A 19,102-nucleotide genomic window follows, 5' to 3' on the forward strand; every position below is an offset into this window, starting at 1 on the left:
AGACCTATTGTTGTTGACCCGCAAGCTTCTTCGTCAGTCAACAATATGGTTCAAAATGAGGTTTATGAAGATGCTGCTGATTATAATGACTCTTCTGAAGATGATGAATATCATGATGCAGCTGAAGGATCTTCGGCTCCAGCTGCTCCTGTTCAAGGTGCTTCTGTAGATACACCTCATACGCAGAATATAGATACTGCTGAAGGGAATGCATCCACCTCTACCCACATTCCTGGTGTGGAGTTGGTTGTTGATCTTAATCTTACCAACTTGGGTATCAATGCTCGTGTGCCAGATAATCCTGAAATGAGGATTCACGATACCCACCCCCAGCAGAATATCATAGGAGATGTCCATCGCGGTGTGCAGACGCGTAATCAGCTGAGAAACAACCGGAATGCTGGTTTGTATTCAGCTATAAGAGAATCTGGTCAACAAAATGACTGGTCCTTCGCGTGTTACGTGTCACAAGAAGAACCAAAGTCGTGGAAAGAAGCATTGAAAGACAGTGCTTGGGTTGAAGCCATGCAGGAAGAATTACAGCAATTTCACAAGCTTGGTGTATGGAAGCTTGTTGATAAACCTGAGAACTACAAGAAGATTGGCACTCGATGGGTCTTCAAATGCAAGAAAGACGGCCGTGGAGTGGTTATTCGAAACAAAGCTCGTTTAGTCGTTCAAGGTTTTCGTCAGATTGAAGGGATCGACTACAACGAAGTCTATGCACCAGTTGCACGTCTGGAAGCTATTCGGATCTTTCTGGCTTATGCCTCATTCAAAGGATTCAAGGTTTACCAGATGGACGTCAAAAGTGCATTTCTACATGGTGTGGTTGAAGAAGAGGTATATGTCGAACAGCCTCCAGGTTTTGAAGATCCTGTCCATCCCGATCGGGTTTGGTTGCTAAACAAAGCTCTCTATGGTCTTCATCAAGCGCCACGAGCTTGGTATGCAACCTTATCTACATATCTGCTGGAGAACGGTTTTCGAAGAGGTCTTATCGATTGTACTCTCTTCATCAAAGAACAAGATGGAGATCTTCTTCTGGTACAGGTATATGTTGATGATATTATTTTTGGTTCTACTAATGATGTTTTGTGTAGGAATTTCGAGCGCATCATGCAGGATAAGTTCGAGATGAGTGCTATGGGGGAAATGAATTTCTTTTTGGGCCTACAAGTGCAACAAACGGAGTCTGGGATATTCATCCATCAGACTAAATATGTTGGAGACATCTTGAGCCGGTTCCAGATGTCCGATGCAACGCCCATTGGTACCCCACTGCCAACTAATCACGGAATTACTCCAGACTTGAAGGGTGAACCTGTTAGCCCTTCATACTATCGCGCGATGATCGGATCCCTTATGTACCTCACAGCATCAAGGCCAGATATAATGTACCCAACGTGCCTGCTTGCCAGATATCAAGTTAACCCGAAGGCCTCACATCTTGCAGCTGTCAAAAGGATTTTTCGTTATTTGAAGGCTTACCCCGACACCGGTCTGTGGTATCCTAGGGATAATAACTTTGACTTGGTCGCTTTCAGTGATTCTGATTTTGGAGGATGCAAAATCGACGGCAAATCCACAACGGCTGGATGTCAGTTTTTAGGAAATCGCCTAGTCACATGGCAGTGCAAGAAGCAGACATGCGTCGCTACATCAACATGCGAAGCTGAATACATTGCTGCCTCAAGTTGTTGCTCCCAAGTTCTTTGGATCCAACAACAATTGCGGGACTACGGTTTTGAATTCCTAACTACTCCTATTTACGTTGATAATTCTGCTGCTTTAGATATCACTAAAAATCCTGTGCAGCATTCAAAGACCAAACACATCGAAATCAAATATCACTTCATACGTGATTGCTTTGAGAAAAGGCTAATCGATGTTGTTAAGGTCCACACCGATGACCAATGTGCCGACTTATTTACCAAAGCTTTTGACAAATCTAGATTTGACTTCTTATTATTGGTAAACGGCATTAAGGTCAAGCAAGAGTAAAACCAACATCGGAAAATCATTTTTGTAAATATCTTTGTGTGTTTTAAATTTATCTTAGTTTATTGATTTTAGGGGGAGTAAATCCGAAATCTGAAAATCCAAAAACATCGAAAAATTTCAAAAACACAAAAACAATAGAAAAACAAAAATGAGTTTCCTGGAGAGCAAAAGAGAAAATGATAGTACATCAGTGGTCTATCCAAACCTCTTTAAACCTTAAATGAAAAACGATAAGCAGCTCTATATAAGATGTATCGGTAGGCTCACAATCATTTTAAAGTGTGCAGGGTGATATAAATCCTAATCGACTGAAGACCAGGTGGGAACCATTCATTGGCATATGGTCTTAGTACCGAAATTTCGTTTGATAGATTGCCGAGGTTCTGAGATATTCGGTCTTTATGCTGCTTATCATCTGAGTATCATGGTTGTATCTTTTACCGAAAAATAACGGGGACGCAAGTCTAGATCTTCCATGATACTATACATACGTGTACATATTACATACTGCATTCGACCTCAATAAGTGATAAACAATCACATGTCCCTACAAATAAGTGATAAAATATCACATTTATCCGGGTGTCAAGTTCGTCTCTCTGCTGTACGGAAGTACTGACCTGTTCACGGACTTGCACCTGTGCCCTCATGCATATGAAAATCAAGTTCCTCATCAATAAGTGATTATATCACATAGGGCTTGTTTTCAAATCAAAATAAGTGAGTATCTCACATTTTATACGGTCAAACAGATGATAATCGGTATACTCACCGGTAAGATGAAATCTCGTGCATACCTTGATACGGGAATGTGTCGTGATGTGGATGAACACCGGTCGGTAAGTATAAATCACACCTTAACGTATCTCCTCGCCATGATTACATCTGATAAGTTGAGCTTAAGTGGACAACAATACCGATAATTGTTATAGGATGCTTATCTTAATGTTAACTAACTGAACAACAAGAGTGTTTTGGCATGACCGTACACTGATATGATTCTCTTACCCTCGAAACTCGCAAAAAGAATGTCTGTATATATTTATTTACTGCTTAACTTTTATTGTTTTTCTTTTAAACAGTTTCGTCGTTTGGTGCATATCAGCACGACATTAGCGGTGATGTCGTTTGATAACACTCAAAGGATTTTAAATTGTTGTCTTTTAATTTCAAAAATTCCAAAAAGATTTTAGGTGTGTTTTAATATAAACTTTGTCAAAGCCAAAAAGATTTTATTTCTACTTTATTTTCGATCATACGATGTTGGAGCTCGAGTCTTCGTTACCTGAAACCTGAACGAAAACCGAATTGACTAAATCTTCATAAACGGTCGAAATTTGCATGTTTTGAAAGTTAAAGACTAAAATCGACAAATTTATTAAACTTTCAAATTGTCGGACGGTGTTTGATTGTGACATGGTCATCAGTGTGTCATTTGTTTATGTTAACTATATTCCAAGCAGTGTTCTCATTACGCGTTTAGATTTCTTGCATGTGCAGATTCTAAAGGCTAGGAGAACATGGTCAATGACAAAGCTTCGGAATGAAGACACGACGTGAAGGCACTCAAATGATGAAGATGATCGAGTTTCCGTTGGCCATCATCAACACCACAAGGATCTCACTTCATAAAGATCAAGTCATTCACGAGCATAACTCAAGGGGGAGCTTATGTTAAGGGGGAGTTTGTCAACACACTTCCTACATGATACGGGTAGTTTGTTGATACACTCTCTACTTTCAATACGTGAAGACTTTGAAGATCCTCCGACTTTGAAGACTTGAAAGGACATCAGAGTTTTGAGAACTCGAAGACCAAAGACCATCGAAGTTCGAGACGAGTCTACAATTATAGAAGATAAAGACAAAGCTACAGCCAAGGGGGAGTTTGTTGGTGCACTTGTGTCTGTACTTTGTCTGTATTCGGTCACGATGTATACGATGTCCGTGTCAGTCCTGTAAGTTGACCAAGTCAACCGTCCTCCTGGTTTGACTTGGCCAAACAATCATATATTGGTTGTAAAGTGTCTGTCTCGAAGGTTGAGGATCGAAGGATGTTTCATATCCTTCGATCACTTCGAAAGATATGCTTCGACTAATAGACCTCGAAGGATCATCCTTCGAGGTCCTTGCTGATCATTCGAGAGCATTGCATTCGAAAGATGATCCTTCGGACCATCTATCGAATCCTTCGAGCAAGACCTGCTGTGTATGGGTATAAATACCCATGCAGTGTGTTGTGTTCATGAAGAGACATTCCCACAGAGACAGAAAGATAGAGCTGAGAGCATTCTGTCCGAAACACACACACACATAGTGAGAGTTTGCAAGTTAGATTTGTAAACATTGTGCTTGTAACCGGAACCTTCATACGTATTAATACAGTGGTGTTAATCGGTGAACTCTTGTGTGTTTGTTTCTCTACTTGCTTCATCTCGGTTTGCTTACTAGCTTGGATTCCGCACTCGCTAGTAGGTTTGTATAACAAGGTTTAGGTTCGTCATCCTCCGGAAAGGGACCTACAACAAACTTTGGGCTAGAGTCGTGGCGGCGATCCATAAGACAAAAACTGATAATCTTTTGATCCCTCAAAAAAAGACGGTACCGGGTGTTTGGAAGGATAATGGCAAGATGGATGTGGAACTGTCAAAACTCGGTATAAATATCCAAGAAAAGCTGGTGGCGGAGATTGGAGATGGGTCAAATGTCCGGTTTTGGAAGGATCCGTGGTTGTTAATGCAACCTCCTAAAGAGATTTATCCAGATATTTTCAGACTAGCAAAAAAAACGCTACTGTTGCAGCCCATGGACTAACGAATGGGGTGTCAAGACAGTAGAAGTTGGAAAAAGATCCGAATACAAACGAAGAATGGACGCAAATTGGAGATCTTATGACCTAGCTGAGTTAGTTTTTTTTAAATTCCAGAGATGAGTGGACATGGCGCAATGAAGCTGGAGATTTTTTCTCAACCAAATAAGTTCGGTTGGAGATTATTGAAGCTGAATCCGATATTCTCGATGAGAATAGGGAATTTACTTGGAAAAATTGGGCTCCTCGTAAATGTAATTTTCTTATATGGAGAGCGTTGTTATAACAACCATTGAAAACACCCTAAAACGCTTTGTAATCGCCAAACCGAACCCGCGTAACGTTAACTTTTAATTAAAAATGAAAAATCAAGAAATATACACCTGTCGCGGGCCGCGACAGGTTTGATGAAGGTCGGTCGCGGGGCGCGACGGCCTTTGCTTGCCGGCTACTCCTTAACGTGTTACACACGTGTCGAAACTAGGCGCTGACTAGGCAATCCTAGCCGTAGCTAAGGTGCCCTCGCGGGGCGCGACCGAAGAAGGTGGGGGTGGTCGCGGGGCGCGACAGGCTCCTGAAAAACTTATAAATTGAGCAATTGTTGCACTTTCAATTCTCGCTCAAATCTCTTTTTCTCTCAACTTCTATAGCACGAAAATATTAGCTAAAATACCCTCTAAATCACGAAGCTCTTCCCCTTTGTAAGTATTTTAACCCTTGATCACTAATTCGATACCCTGTCTGATTGTTCAAGAACCCAGCAACGCATGTCAAGGCTCTGCCTGACTAAGTACATTGGGGTTCTGTCTCGTGACGTATTGATAAGTTGAATTTGGGTTATTATAGTAACGCGCGTGCACTGTATATTTTAATAGGAACTCAAGAAAATAATCAGAAAATATCACCAGGAAGCCTGTAGAAAAACCTATTTTTACAATGTGAGTCATTTCTCCTGTTCTCACAGTTTGTGAGCCATTATTTCAATTTTTTTACAAAACCCTAAATGTTTACCAGTTATAGTTACAGTGATTAAGTCTTTGTATTCTACAATTGCTGCCAGTATTATGGGGTTTGTATACAGTACTTGATAACCTTCACAATTGGACATGGGTAGCCAATGTGTGATATGACCGTAGTCACAGATCCGTTGAGTGACAAGTACTGAATGAGTAATTGGGTAGATATAAACATTGTAATCGCTCTTAATACTGTGAAGTAATAACAAGTTATATGTTTCTATAAAATGGAATAAGCTCGCCAATATTTCTGCTGATAAAATATTTTTAAAACGCGTTTCAGGTAACTTGATGTGAAGTTATTAGAAGCCAGCTATGGAGCACTGAAGGCTTAAATGAAGTGGCTATAAGTTACCTAAATAAAAGAAGAAATTTATGTTTTTCGGAAATTAGGTTTTATCCCTATAAATACATTATAAATAGAATATGGGTTTTAACCCATTCGTTTAATGTAAAAGTTGGTGTTTTACAAACTCTGAACTCATTTCCTAACTACGATCTTGATGTTTCAATTCCGCTGCGTATTTAATAAACATCGGTACCGCTAGACTGGTTCACAGCTCCCGCTCCCAGGGTAGGGTCAGGGGTTGTGACAGTTGTGGGGGAAAATTGCCTCAAAAGATGGATTGGAGCGACGGGGAGTGCCTCTGGCAGACATGCATTGTCATCGGTGTGGGCTGGATGATGAAACCCCGGATCACATTTTCGTAAATTGCTTATGGGCTAAAAGTATTTGGTGGAACATGTTGATATGGATGCGCATCAGATTCCCAGTGGATTGCAACAATTTAAAGAAGCTCATCAAGTACATAAAAGATTGTACAGGAAGCAAAGTGTGGAAACGGATTGTGTACACGGTAAGTATGGCGACGGGTTTGGAGGATTTAGAGTGCGAGAAACGTGAAAACTTTCGAAGATTGCTTTGCTCCGATAATGAAGATAGTGGATCTTATAAAAGAGGACATTTTCTTTTGGATCAACAACCTTTCAAAGCTCAACCCTCCTATGTGGGAGAATTTGTAAGCTTCAATGTGGTCGATGTAATTTAGTTTGTAGTTTGTTTTTCTTTCCGTGTTCGTTGTTTTCTCTCAGTTTCTTGCTGGATCTTTATATTTATATATAAAGTAGTTTGCCGTTAAAAAAATTAAGTTGGATTCATGTTGAGTTATGCAAATTCCTAAAAAGAATTATTAGTATAAAGTCTTCTGAAATCATTCTACACACGTTATGTTTTAGATGGGACAATACTTTCCATCTTGTAGTGTCCCACAAATATACTATTCCTTTCTTAAATTTACGCGTTTATAAGTAATTAACAATGATACAACGATCAAATTTAATAATGGTCTACTAGATTTTCCAAATCTATATATATAATAAACAAAACCATTGGGGGACACTTGTCACCCTATGGTTTAAGACAACTCAGCTGCATATGTGGCAGTACATGTGGCATAACTAGAATTGAAGGATTGGGCAAGCTTCTTTGGTACGTTTCTTTGATATTCTCTCTCTCATTCAATCATTCACATCAACCGTTTACCCCTAAAACCCTAAACGACGATTTTGATTATCGCCTCTTCAATCGATCTTCTTCCAGGCGACTCTTCTTCTCACCGTTTCAATCGATCCTGTTCCACGTCGTTTATCAATCTCCTCACCTTCATCAGTGATAATCGACGGTAAGGATTCCGATATGCTCTTATTTTCCGATTGATTTAAAGAATAATCGTTGGTTTCGTTATTTATTGATTTAGGCATTGAATGTTAGTTAAAGATCCATGTTTGATTCTCTGTTTGGTATTGTTTTTTTGCAACAGTTTTCGATTGGTTTGAAGTTTTCGCCGACGTCCTCTGTTCATATATTCAAGCTGAAGGTTATTATAATCGTCTCACTTCAACATCATATATTCAAGGTAAGATTGTCAGCTCTTAACCCTTGATTTGAACTTTTAGGGTTTTGTCTGTTTACATTTTTAGCAAGATTCTCGATTTAGGGGTTCAGTTTTATTTGTGATTCTCGATTTTGTGTTTTTTTTTTGTTTGATTTTTGATATTAGTGTGTTTCAGTTTTAGGATTTTGAAGCTATGATGAAATACTACATGTTTCCACATGTTTTCAGTTATGGTTGAAGGAACAAGGTTCATTTGTTTAATTGTTTTTAAAAGCATTCAAGGATCTTCCAGTTTTGATTTGAACAAAACTGATAATGTAGGGATGCAGAAACAAAAGTTTTTCAAGTGGCCACTTAATTTTGATTAAAACAGCCCCCGTTTGAAGTTATTGTTGAGAATTAAACCTCGATTTATGTTGTTTTTTGTTTACAGTTGGAATCTTATTTGAAAACTATATTCATATGGATTCTCGATTTTGTGTTTATTTTGTTTGATTTTTGATATTAGTGTGTTTCAGTTTTAGGATTTTGAAGCTATGATGAAATACTACATGTTTCCACATGTTTTCAGTTATGGTTGAAGGAACAGGGTTCATTTGTTTAATTGTTTTTAAAAGCATTCAAGCATCTTCCAGTTTTGATTTGAACAAAACTGATAATGTAGGGATGCAGAAACAAAAGTTTTTCAAGTGGCCACTTAATTTTGATTAACACAGCCCCTGTTTGAAGTTATTGTTGAGAATTAAACCTCGATTTATGTTGTTTTTTGTTTACAGTTGGAATCTTATTTGAAAACTATATTCATATGGATTGTTATCTTTTAATAATTAAACGGGCCAAGATTGACTGTTTGATGCTAAATGTGTTGACTGACCCTGTAGGTGTTGTTAAATTAAGATTCAATTAGGATTTTTTTTTTTGAAAATTGATCGGTTCAGTTTTGATCACCTTAGATGCTTTATTTTATACCTTGACTAATTCACATGATTTGCTAAATTTTGAAGCCTTGCAAGAAGATTGAAGAAGGTATATTCTTTTTGGCATTTTTTATATGTTTTTATGTTTGGATTATTCTGTTAAAAATGTTTGTACTAAACGGGCCAAGATTGACTGTTTGATGCTTAATGGATACAACTGGTCATCTTGGTCGGGTTGGTTATATATCACGCTGGATCTTATTGTTTTTTTTATAACTGTTTTTTGTAGGTTTTCAAGACGATGGAAAGTTCATCAAGGTAATTTATTAGGTTCAGTAGGTTATAAGTATTAATATTTGTTTTTTATTTTTATATCTATATTCTTTATTCGATTTCATCTTATCATTTATTCTTTTTTGAATTTGGATCAGTATGAGGCAGCCTTCTTTATGTAGAGTTATAAATCGATCTGATGAACTTCTTATGGTAATTCATAAATTCTAACTGAATTATAAATTTTATTTTGTTGCTGTCATGAAATTCTATTTATTATTATTGTGTTTTTTGTTTTGTTTTAATTATAATATAATAACATAATTCTAATTTATTTTTATTTGTTGTTTTTGTAAGCCGATTCCATCTGACGCTGCGGCTAAAATGTGGGGTATCGATAAAGGGCCTACTAATGTTCTTATAGAAACAAATGATGGGCGAACATTTACTGTTTTCATAAGTGTATCAAAAGGAAAGTTCTTCCTTTTCAATGGTTGGTCAAATGTCGTTACACATTTACGACTTATATCATGCTGTTTGGTAATTTTGAATCCTTTAGACTGTACCAGATTCAAACTAACATATTGTGTTAATGGTGTGAGTCATACGGGTTTCTTGACATCTCTCTTATCTACATCTTCTTATTTTATTGTAAGATTAATATTAAATTTCTGTTAATTTTTCTTATTATATTACTTTTTCATAACAGTTGAGAATTCTAATATTTTTACTTTGTTTTTCGTATCATTCCTACAGGTCATACCTGAGTGTATCCTGCCGAAGTCCCATGATTATACACTTAGTGATTTAATTTCAACTATCTATCTAAGCAACAAGACGTTTCATGTTAAGATAGAAACTGTTGGTGGTAAAGTTTGCTTTACCAACGGTATTGATGTTATTGTTAGTTTATATCAATTGGAGGCCGGTTGTTATTTTTATTTTACAAAATGGTTTGGTTATTCTTTCCATCTAACAATTTTTGGTAAAAATGGCGTTGAAATGAATTTTGATGATGTAAATGTTGATGAGGTAACTATACATTTCGTTGATTCTTTATATAATATTAATTATATGTTACTATATTTATATTTAATACATTTAATAATTTTTATATGTAATGTTTTCAGGTTGAAGTTGCACCTGTTGATTGTGTAAAAGATGGTAATCCGATTTCAGATGATCCGCCTGTTTTGGCTGAACAAGAAGTTGGACGTTATATTCGTTTTGTTCGTATGGTTGCTGAAGAATTTTGTAAGTGTTAATATGTTTTTAGTAATTAATAAATATTAAATATTTTATACTTTTTATTGACATAATACATAGATTTTTTAACATTAATTTTCTAAGCAGATATTTTTTAAAACAATACAGATGCTGCCTGATGATGTTTCAGCAATGGCCAAACTGCATTTGGGTTTAAAAAGTATCACTATCAGACTTATGCATCTTAGTCCTCCAATAGAGTTTCCTAACGGTACTAGACGAGAGATGAAAGAGAAAGGTTATCGTTATGCTTTAAGGAGCTGGTCAAGATTCATGAATACCGCTGGCCTTGAGGTGGGTGACATGGTTTATTTTTGTTTTGATGAACTTGAACAAGTTTTGATTGTTGAAAGGGTTGTTCCTCATATTAGGCGTACTTAGTACTTTTTTGACATTTACTTTTAGTCGTTTGGTTTTGATATGATATATATTAAAATAGTAATGGTTATTATATTTAACAATGATTATGGTTTTGAAGTTTAATTTACCACAAGTTTTATTATTTTACCTGTTGTTTCAACGACTATACTGACAACATATTATACAAATATTCTAAGTGTAAAAAGTTTAATATATGTTTTAAGTAATGCTGTATTCTCCATTGTCGCATCGCCAATTAGCGTAATATCATAAATAAAATTTAAAATGTAAATTTTGAACATTTGCCTTGTGGTAATTTATTATTTTTGATATTTTTAACACATTTTCTTTAAAAGTTTGCCTTGTGGTACAATTTGAATGAATTTAATGTTTTATCTAATTAGAAGTGTTCACTTTTATATAATTTAATTACTTTTTTGTAGTAATTTGCTTAATTTTAGAAATTACAGTTCTAATTCAGGGATTTTGATTACATGTACTGTTTTCACAATCTATACTATCTATTAAAGGAGATTAGAGGATGACCTCCATTTGCCTACGTGTCACGTTCTTAGTTATTAAGGAAGAGAGGAAGACACAAAGGATGTGTCAAACATAGTTTAGATGATACATGTTCAAGGTAATAAGAAGAAGCCCTCTGTTGAAGAAGCCACCAGTGAGAGTGTTTTGCTGGAAACATGGAGGGGTCGGTGACGTTGTCGAGGAGTGTCAGGAAATGCTAAGTGATAGCATTTCCTGAAACTCCTCGACAATGTCACCGACCCCTCTTAAAAATTCCATCAAAACTCTCTCACTGGTTGCTTCTACAACAGAGGGTTTCTTTTTATTACCTGAACCTTATCATCTCAACTGTGTTGATTAACCCTGTATGTGTTGTTACATCAAGATCTGCCGTGTTGTTGCAACATGCCCTAATCGTTGCTGGTTGTCGTTCGCGGCTGTTCTAGGTAGCGTTGGGTGTAATCGATGTTTGGTTGGTGATAATTAGATCGATGTCACCTAAGGGATATTCAGTCAATGATGTTGATGAGATGCTTCTCACCTGAGACTAAAACTATGATGAAGCAAACGTCTGCCCGAATAAGTGAGGTCTGACATTTTCAAATCATTTCAATTACTTTAGCAAATCATTTAGTGTTGACTGTGAAGATGAATAAAAAAGTGAATTCAGAGTGCATTTTTCTTGTCCTTTCAACATGAGGCTATGATGATTTTGTAGATCAGAGTAAAAATTGAATGAAGATAGCATTATGGCATGGCAAGGTCGTAGGATGGCAGTTGTTCATGCAACCTCTCTTGCAGCCATGGTGTTGTCATCTTTATGCACAATCTGAGCCTAACAGTCTGACAATATAAATGTTTTGACTGAACCTGTATCATCTGAAATGTGTTGACTGACCCTGTATGTGTTGTTACATTAAGATCAATTAGGATTTTTTTGATTTTGAAAATTGATTGGTTCAGTGTTGATCACCTGTAACACCTCGAAATTTTGCGTCCAATAATGTATTGACACGTGTCTTGAGTTTACACGTGGTATTAAATACAGAATAAAGGACTAAAGTTGACAAACATGGAAAGTATGGAAATTCGAGGGTTAAAAATGTCAACGAGGGATAAATACATTGTACAGTAACCCTAAATGATGCTCGTACCTTCAAACGGATAGACCATGGATCGTACGGAACGAAATACGGAAGAAAGTGAGAGATTACAAACTACAGGGGTTAATTGTGTCAACATGTTTAAGTTATACCTCTGAGTGACCCTTTAACATACCCGAGGCTTTGTAACAGTAAATTACGCTCACTAGAATATACGATATAAATTTCACGAAGTTCCGTGTTAAAACGAGAAAGTTATGATCAATTCCGTATGCAAGGGGTTAGAAGCGTCAACAATGAAAGATAAGGCTTTTCGGATAATAATTAAACTAACCGGGGACTTAACGGCGCGGGTAAAAGTCACGAGGCCCTTATTCGTAATTAATCGAGGCCCAAATCGCAAAGTTACCCCTTCGAAACCGAAAGGTCAGGCTATTAATGGCAAAAGATTTGAAAATCTTGAATTACAGGCCTCAGGCGGCCCGCGTTAGAGAAACAAGAAAGCTAAAGCGGGTCGCGAGCCATATGAAGATACGGTTCCTGACATAAGGATTCAGACGGCACGCGTGAGCCTAGCCTGATCCTTAGTGCGGGCCGCGTCAAGTCCCCAGAAGCAGAAAACTCACACATATTCAATGTTTGATGCTTTAACCGACCTTGGGAGCAATTATGGCAGCATGGGCGCCCCCTACATGTCCCCTAACACTCAGGGATAGCTGTTGATCATCCATGAGCAATGATAGACTTAGTTGTGATGATCTTATGCTCCATTTTTCACTATAAAAGGCAATGTAATGCACACAATTGAAACACACCTCAAACCTGCTTTCTTGACCACTTCTGGAGCTCAAGAGCATTCTTCTAACATCTCTGGTCGTGCACCAAGCTTCTGTAAGTATGCCTAACCCTTTGTGGCTTAGTTTTTGCTTAGTCATAGCCTAAAAGTCAATCCGTCGTAATTAACGATTGACTTGGCGATAAATCACAAATGGTCCAGTGGTTTGTCGAATCAAAAGTAGTTATATGTTGGTAATCATGTGGGCATTAAACCCCTAAAAGGGCACCCTCTGATTCCCATTCTAACTAGTTCGAATGTCGAGTCAAACTTGCTTAGAAAAAGTCAACAGAACGTTATTTTGCGATTTTAAGCATAATCAGTAATGTAGATGGCGTGTAATCTGTTTTAACACTCATATAACATGATAATAAGTATATTAACTAGTCTAAGCTTGTTTGATCCGACCATTTACTGTTTTGACCCGGTTCGGAACCGAAAGTCGCAAAACTTTGACTTTTGCTTTGACTTCAGTTCTGACCCGTTATGGTATGATTTAGATATGCCTTAGGACTCTCTTAGGACCAGGTTACATGATGGTATGACCCTCTGTGACCGGTTCATTGTTTGTCCAAGTCTTCAACACATTTCCGTTAAATGCTTAAAAGTTGACCGTAACGCCCTTTTAACTTTAAAACAAGAATTTTGGACATGTGAAAGGACAATAATCTTAGTTACTGATTTCTAAGCATGTCCCTAAAATTTCACGTCAATCCGAGGTCTAGAATGGGAGTTATGCTAAATAGCGCAATTACGAAAACTTTAGTAATTAAATGGCGCAATTAGCATAACGCCTATCTAAACCCAAATTTCGACACCAAACCTTTTACCCACTGATGTAAAATAATATTTTGAGATTTTTAAAGATTTTTAATGATTTTTAACCTGCTCATAACCTGCGGTTATGGCATCGGTTCGGTAAATACCGAATATACCCTTTTCGAGCATAACTTGAGTTCTACAAAGTATTTTGACCCGATTCCAGTTGCTATTGATTTTAAATAATAAATAGAGTATTTTGGACTTTATAAACTGATCGGAAAAACTCAGATTTCCTGTAGAACTCAGAAACCTCTTTTATGATCTTTAAAATGACCGAAATACCCCTACGGGGCACATATTGGATTAAAACTCGTTACGGGCATTATGGAAGGTATCCTACTGATACCACAACCTCTTTAAAGTATATTGACTTAGGAAACTTGTGTAGGACTCTTACGGTTACCCGTTACGCCTTTTGCGCGCACGGTTCGGCTTATTTAACTAGTTTACATAAACTAGCCGAAACGGGTCAAACCTTATTGTTTTGACCTCAAAATCCAAAGTGTGGTTACATTACCCAAATAAAACAAGTCTTCAAACTTGTTGGGTCCAAACCACATTCCATTCCCGATTTTCGCCTTTCACGCGATTAAGCCGTAATTATCCTTCGAAACCAACCGGTCTAGCTAAGGCTACATTAAAGACCCGTTAGGATTCTAAAAGGTTGTTATAAACCTTCGTTCCAGAATAGGAGACCAGTAAAAGAAACTTGCATTGTTTATTAAGGATTAATACTTGCTCAGGTAAATACTTTTAACTTATTCCGTTATACGGGCTTGGGTTACGGTATTTAAAATACCGCTTGGTCAGGCAATTGACCCCAACTCATTAGTAGTTGGGTATTATCAATGTGACCTGTTTAAAAACTTGTATTGTTGGCTTTACGCCTTTGGGAGCTTAATGACCATGTCCCGGATATCCTTGGCATCATTTTACGAAATGGCCACGACCCCGGCACACGGGTGTAGGCGTACACCCGTAATGTGTCTATATTATTAAAGGTATAACCGTTGGTTTTCCCGCCACGGATTTATGCTTAGTGGCGTGTCTATTAACCTTTAACCCGGCACGACCCGGGCGACCGAACGCAAAGTAACATGTAATTCTTTTACAAGATTTAATTATAAATTATCCCAAGTTATAAAGAGTTTGTGCCTTGTGCATTCAAATCAATTTTTATTAAACATTTTACAAAAGTGTAGGTTGAATGTATTTACCAGTGTAAACTGACGTATTTTCCCTAAAAAGATTAAATGCAGGTTCTAAGCGTAATTGGCTGGATATTTCTCCTTAGCATCAATAAAGAGTCTCGCAAACTTAAGATGCCTACGTCTGTTGAACAATACTTATATTTTATTTTGATCCTCTGTGGATTGTATTTCGACAATTGTGATACTTGATATTACATTCAAAGGTTGAAATATATTTATCTTATTGCTTCCGCTGTGCATTTATATATTGTGTGGTTTGACTATATTGTTGCCAACTACGTCACGGTAATCCCCCACCGGGCCCACCGGTGAAACACGTAGAAATCGGGGTGTGACATCACCTTAGATGCTTTATTTTATACCTTGACTAATTCACATGATTTGCTAAATTTTGAAGCCTTACAAGAAGATTAAAGAAGGTATATTCTTTTTGGCATCTTTTTTATATGTTTTTATGTTTGGATTATTCTGTTAAAAAATGTTTGTACTAAACGGGCCAAGATTGACTGCTTGATGCTTAATGGATGCAACTATTCATCCTGGTCGGGTTGGTTATATATCACGCTGGATATTTCGGGTTGATGGTTGATGAGGACAACTGGTCATTTGGGTCGGCTCGGGTATATGATTGGATCATTCAATCATATACTTGATGTGTACAAGTGGTCACCTGGGTCGGGCCGGGTCGGGTTGGTTATATTACGCTGGAACTTTCGGGTTTGATTTATTGTTCTTCTGAATTGATTACTTGCTCTTAAATATCAAATTTTTTCGTTTTATTATTTCTTTTAACTTTCAGGATTAATTCAGTTGTGTAGCCATCTTAATCGACATCTAGGTTTCAACTGCGATTTTTGGGAAATGATATGTAAGTCCTTGGAACATTTAATTTTTTTATTCATTTACCTTTCATTTCACAGATTTCTTAGGATTATAAATTCAATTCTTTTATATGACTAGATTCATTATGTGTGACATTTATTTTGTTCATATTAGGTACAAAGAAGAAGCCGAATGATCTCAAATGGTCAAGATGTTCAGGCAACTAGCAAGTGTTTGGATGATATTAATGCTCTTAAACACTTTCTATAACAATTATTACTTAATATGATTTGTGTATTGATTCTCTAAAATTACTTGATTCAAATTTGTGATGAATGATTAGTCCCTTTTACTACTTGATTTGAAAATATATTTAAGATAAAATTTCTATAATTAGTTGTTATACATGAATAAATGACTTTATCTTTTTTTATATAATGTTCTTTATTTTCAACCATATAATACATTCACATTTTATAACATTTGGTTCATATTTTGATAATTTCTTTTTTACTCGACCGGTGTATATTGATCAACCGAATTTTTTATGCAACAGTATAAGACTACGTATTAATAAACTTTACAGACGTGTTATAGAATATGAGATTACATATGGATATTAATATGGTTTTGGTTGAAGCCCGGATGTTACGCGGGCATTAACCTAGTTTTGTTATAAAGTGATCTTATAGACTTCAAAAACAATGGAAGATATTAATCAAACTATTTGTTCACACAATAAATTCTTTGGAACAAATTAAATAATTATCAAGGTGAGAGTTTAGTTGGATCGAATGTTTCTTGACTCAACAACACATCTATCTATTATACTAAAGCAAAATAAAGGTTGACTATTTGACCATGATGTGGCAGCTCTCTTTGGCCAGAGAAATAGGATTTTAGGCGCCATTCTCCTTCTTCCTACCTACGCTTCTTCAATTTGGTAACCTAATCAATTCTCTCAATCAATTAAAGCAAATTGATTACTCTTTCTAAACATTTTTTCATTATTCGTGGTTTATCTTTCTCCTTCAACGATCTTCATATCAAGCTTCCAAATCAAGGTTAGATCACTAACACTTTGATTAAACATCTAGGGTTTCAGCCTTTTCTTCTATTTATCCTATTTTGTTGTCTTAATTGTAATCATTCATGTCTATGAACGATTAGGGCTTTGCTTGCCCCCTGCCTTTTGTGGTCGCAATCAAGGTTAGATTATAGTTTTTTACTATTTATTTTATTTGTGGTTTTGATTTGATACACTAATTTTTGTAAGTTTTATCATATGGGTATTTCATTTTCAGATGTATTCATCAGTCTTTTGTTGATTTGATACACTAATTAATCTTGAATCTGATTATTTAATATTGAATTTGTAATACCGATTGTTGTCTTTACTTTGTGGAGGAGGGGTCGTCCGGTGAAATTGGTGGTTGAAGAGGATGCGGATGTGGATTATGTGTGGAAGGCTATTAAGGATTTTAGGTATTGCATTTTTTTTAGTTCTTGCAAGTTGCGATTATTCCTACAAATGGTATAGTCTTTTAATATTGAATCTTTTTAGCTCTTGCAGTTTGTGATTACCGTGTGAAAGGCTCTTACGGATTTTAGGTATTGCATCTTTTTAGTTCTTGCACGTTGTGATTACTTTTCAAATCTATGGTGGTTGATGACGATGAATATTGTTTGTGGTGGCTGTGCTAGGGTTGATTGAGAAAGTGACTAACTTAACTAAACCAAACTTGGATCTAAGAATCCTCAAATCAGTCAAATCTGTTGTCCGCACTTAGATTCAGACCTCTAGCTTGCGGTTGAAAACCTAAGACCGGTGGGTGTGGTTTTGGGAACCACCTCGAGGAGGTGATGTGGCGGGTGACTCCGATGGGGAACGCCGCCCCCCGCTCTCTCTTCGGTGTCGTCGGGAATTCTTCCCTGTTCTCCCCGATGAATTTATATGTATCTTTTATACTTTATTTATTTTTCATTTTTTTCTTTACTTTTTTTTTGCAGGTTTGGCTTTGGAAGGAAGAGGAAGATGCGTTTATTTTTTATGACTTCTAAACCCTCAAGTTTGTCCGTCTAAATGCTTCAACCGCCATTCAAGCAAAGGTATGATTCCATCTCTAAAATGAATAATTACACCTTATTTTGTTATGATGTTTATGGCTCTGGTATTTATGAGTTTGGTTGTATCCATTCGGTGTGTGTTTCACTTTTTGTTTTAATACTTATGGTTCTGGTATTTATAATTCTATCAATATTTATTTTGGTTGTATCTTTATTTGATTTTTAGGTTTGATGCTAATTAATTGAACAAGATCAGTTTTTTTCATTCAGTGCGTGTGTTTCAAATGGGCTGAAAGCCAACCAAAGTCTAATTTTATTGCATACAAGATGCAACAATTAGGTGGGATTTTCTAAGGTTATGAATGATTCTTGATGAGTAAGAGTAATGATTCAATTTATGAGCAGGATTCCCACATTCTTCAAAATAAGGAGAGGCTGCTTACTTTGGAGAAGCAGCTTAATCATTCATCCAAGCATACCGATGTTTTTGTCAAAGTTTAGCAAATTATTGCAGAAACAATGGGAGCCTTGGGCCTTTCATTTATTAAACTGACTAAGTTTGAAAACCAACATGCCTTTGCACCTACCCGGGCTTGCTAACATGAAGAATCTTGCTACTGGTGCCAATTAAATGAAGAATCTTGCTACTGGTGCCAATTAATACCAGTAGACTTTTCCGGGAATTAAGTTCAGAACTGTTATACATATGGTAAACTACTACTATATGTATGGTTTGGAAACATGAATTGCTAATTATGTCGAAGGATTATTTAGCTGATCCACATATTCTGTGCAGGATACACTGCATGATAACATGGGTTTATTATTTTGAGCAGGGCCTCCTGTCTTGCATCGTTCAGCAATACATCTCTACCATCTCATGTCTCAATATTTGGCATTGCTTGGGAAATTTATAGCTGTTCGTGAGCCAAATATATACTATTTGGGTTTGGTAAGTTATGAAGCAGTCTAGATTAGTTTTTGTTTTTTTTTTTTTTTGTTTGTTTGTTTTTTTTTTTTTTTTTTTTTTGCTATTTGATGGTAATGCTTGGTGAAAATGGATTGTGCAGGAGAATATGCCTAGAATGTTATTGGTTACAGATGTTCATCAGATATTAAAAAGACATTAAGCATAAATTATGACCTCATTAAAAGATCACGACATCGATCACATATAATC

The 19,102-nt window shown here is 36.5% G+C and overlaps 1 long non-coding RNA gene across 1 annotated transcript; it reads left to right on the forward strand.

The window, feature by feature from the left end:
• The first annotated feature begins 17,413 nt into the window (after positions 1-17,413).
• LOC110902986 lies at positions 17,414-18,842 on the forward strand. Its single transcript, XR_002571573.2, has 4 exons — positions 17,414-17,466; positions 17,866-17,964; positions 18,328-18,631; positions 18,719-18,842. It is a non-coding gene; the product is annotated as an uncharacterized LOC110902986 (long non-coding RNA).
• Positions 18,843-19,102: the final 260 nt, after the last annotated feature.

Source organism: Helianthus annuus, chromosome 13 (assembly GCF_002127325.2).
Source record: "Helianthus annuus cultivar XRQ/B chromosome 13, HanXRQr2.0-SUNRISE, whole genome shotgun sequence".
Taxonomy (NCBI): domain Eukaryota; kingdom Viridiplantae; phylum Streptophyta; class Magnoliopsida; order Asterales; family Asteraceae; genus Helianthus; species Helianthus annuus.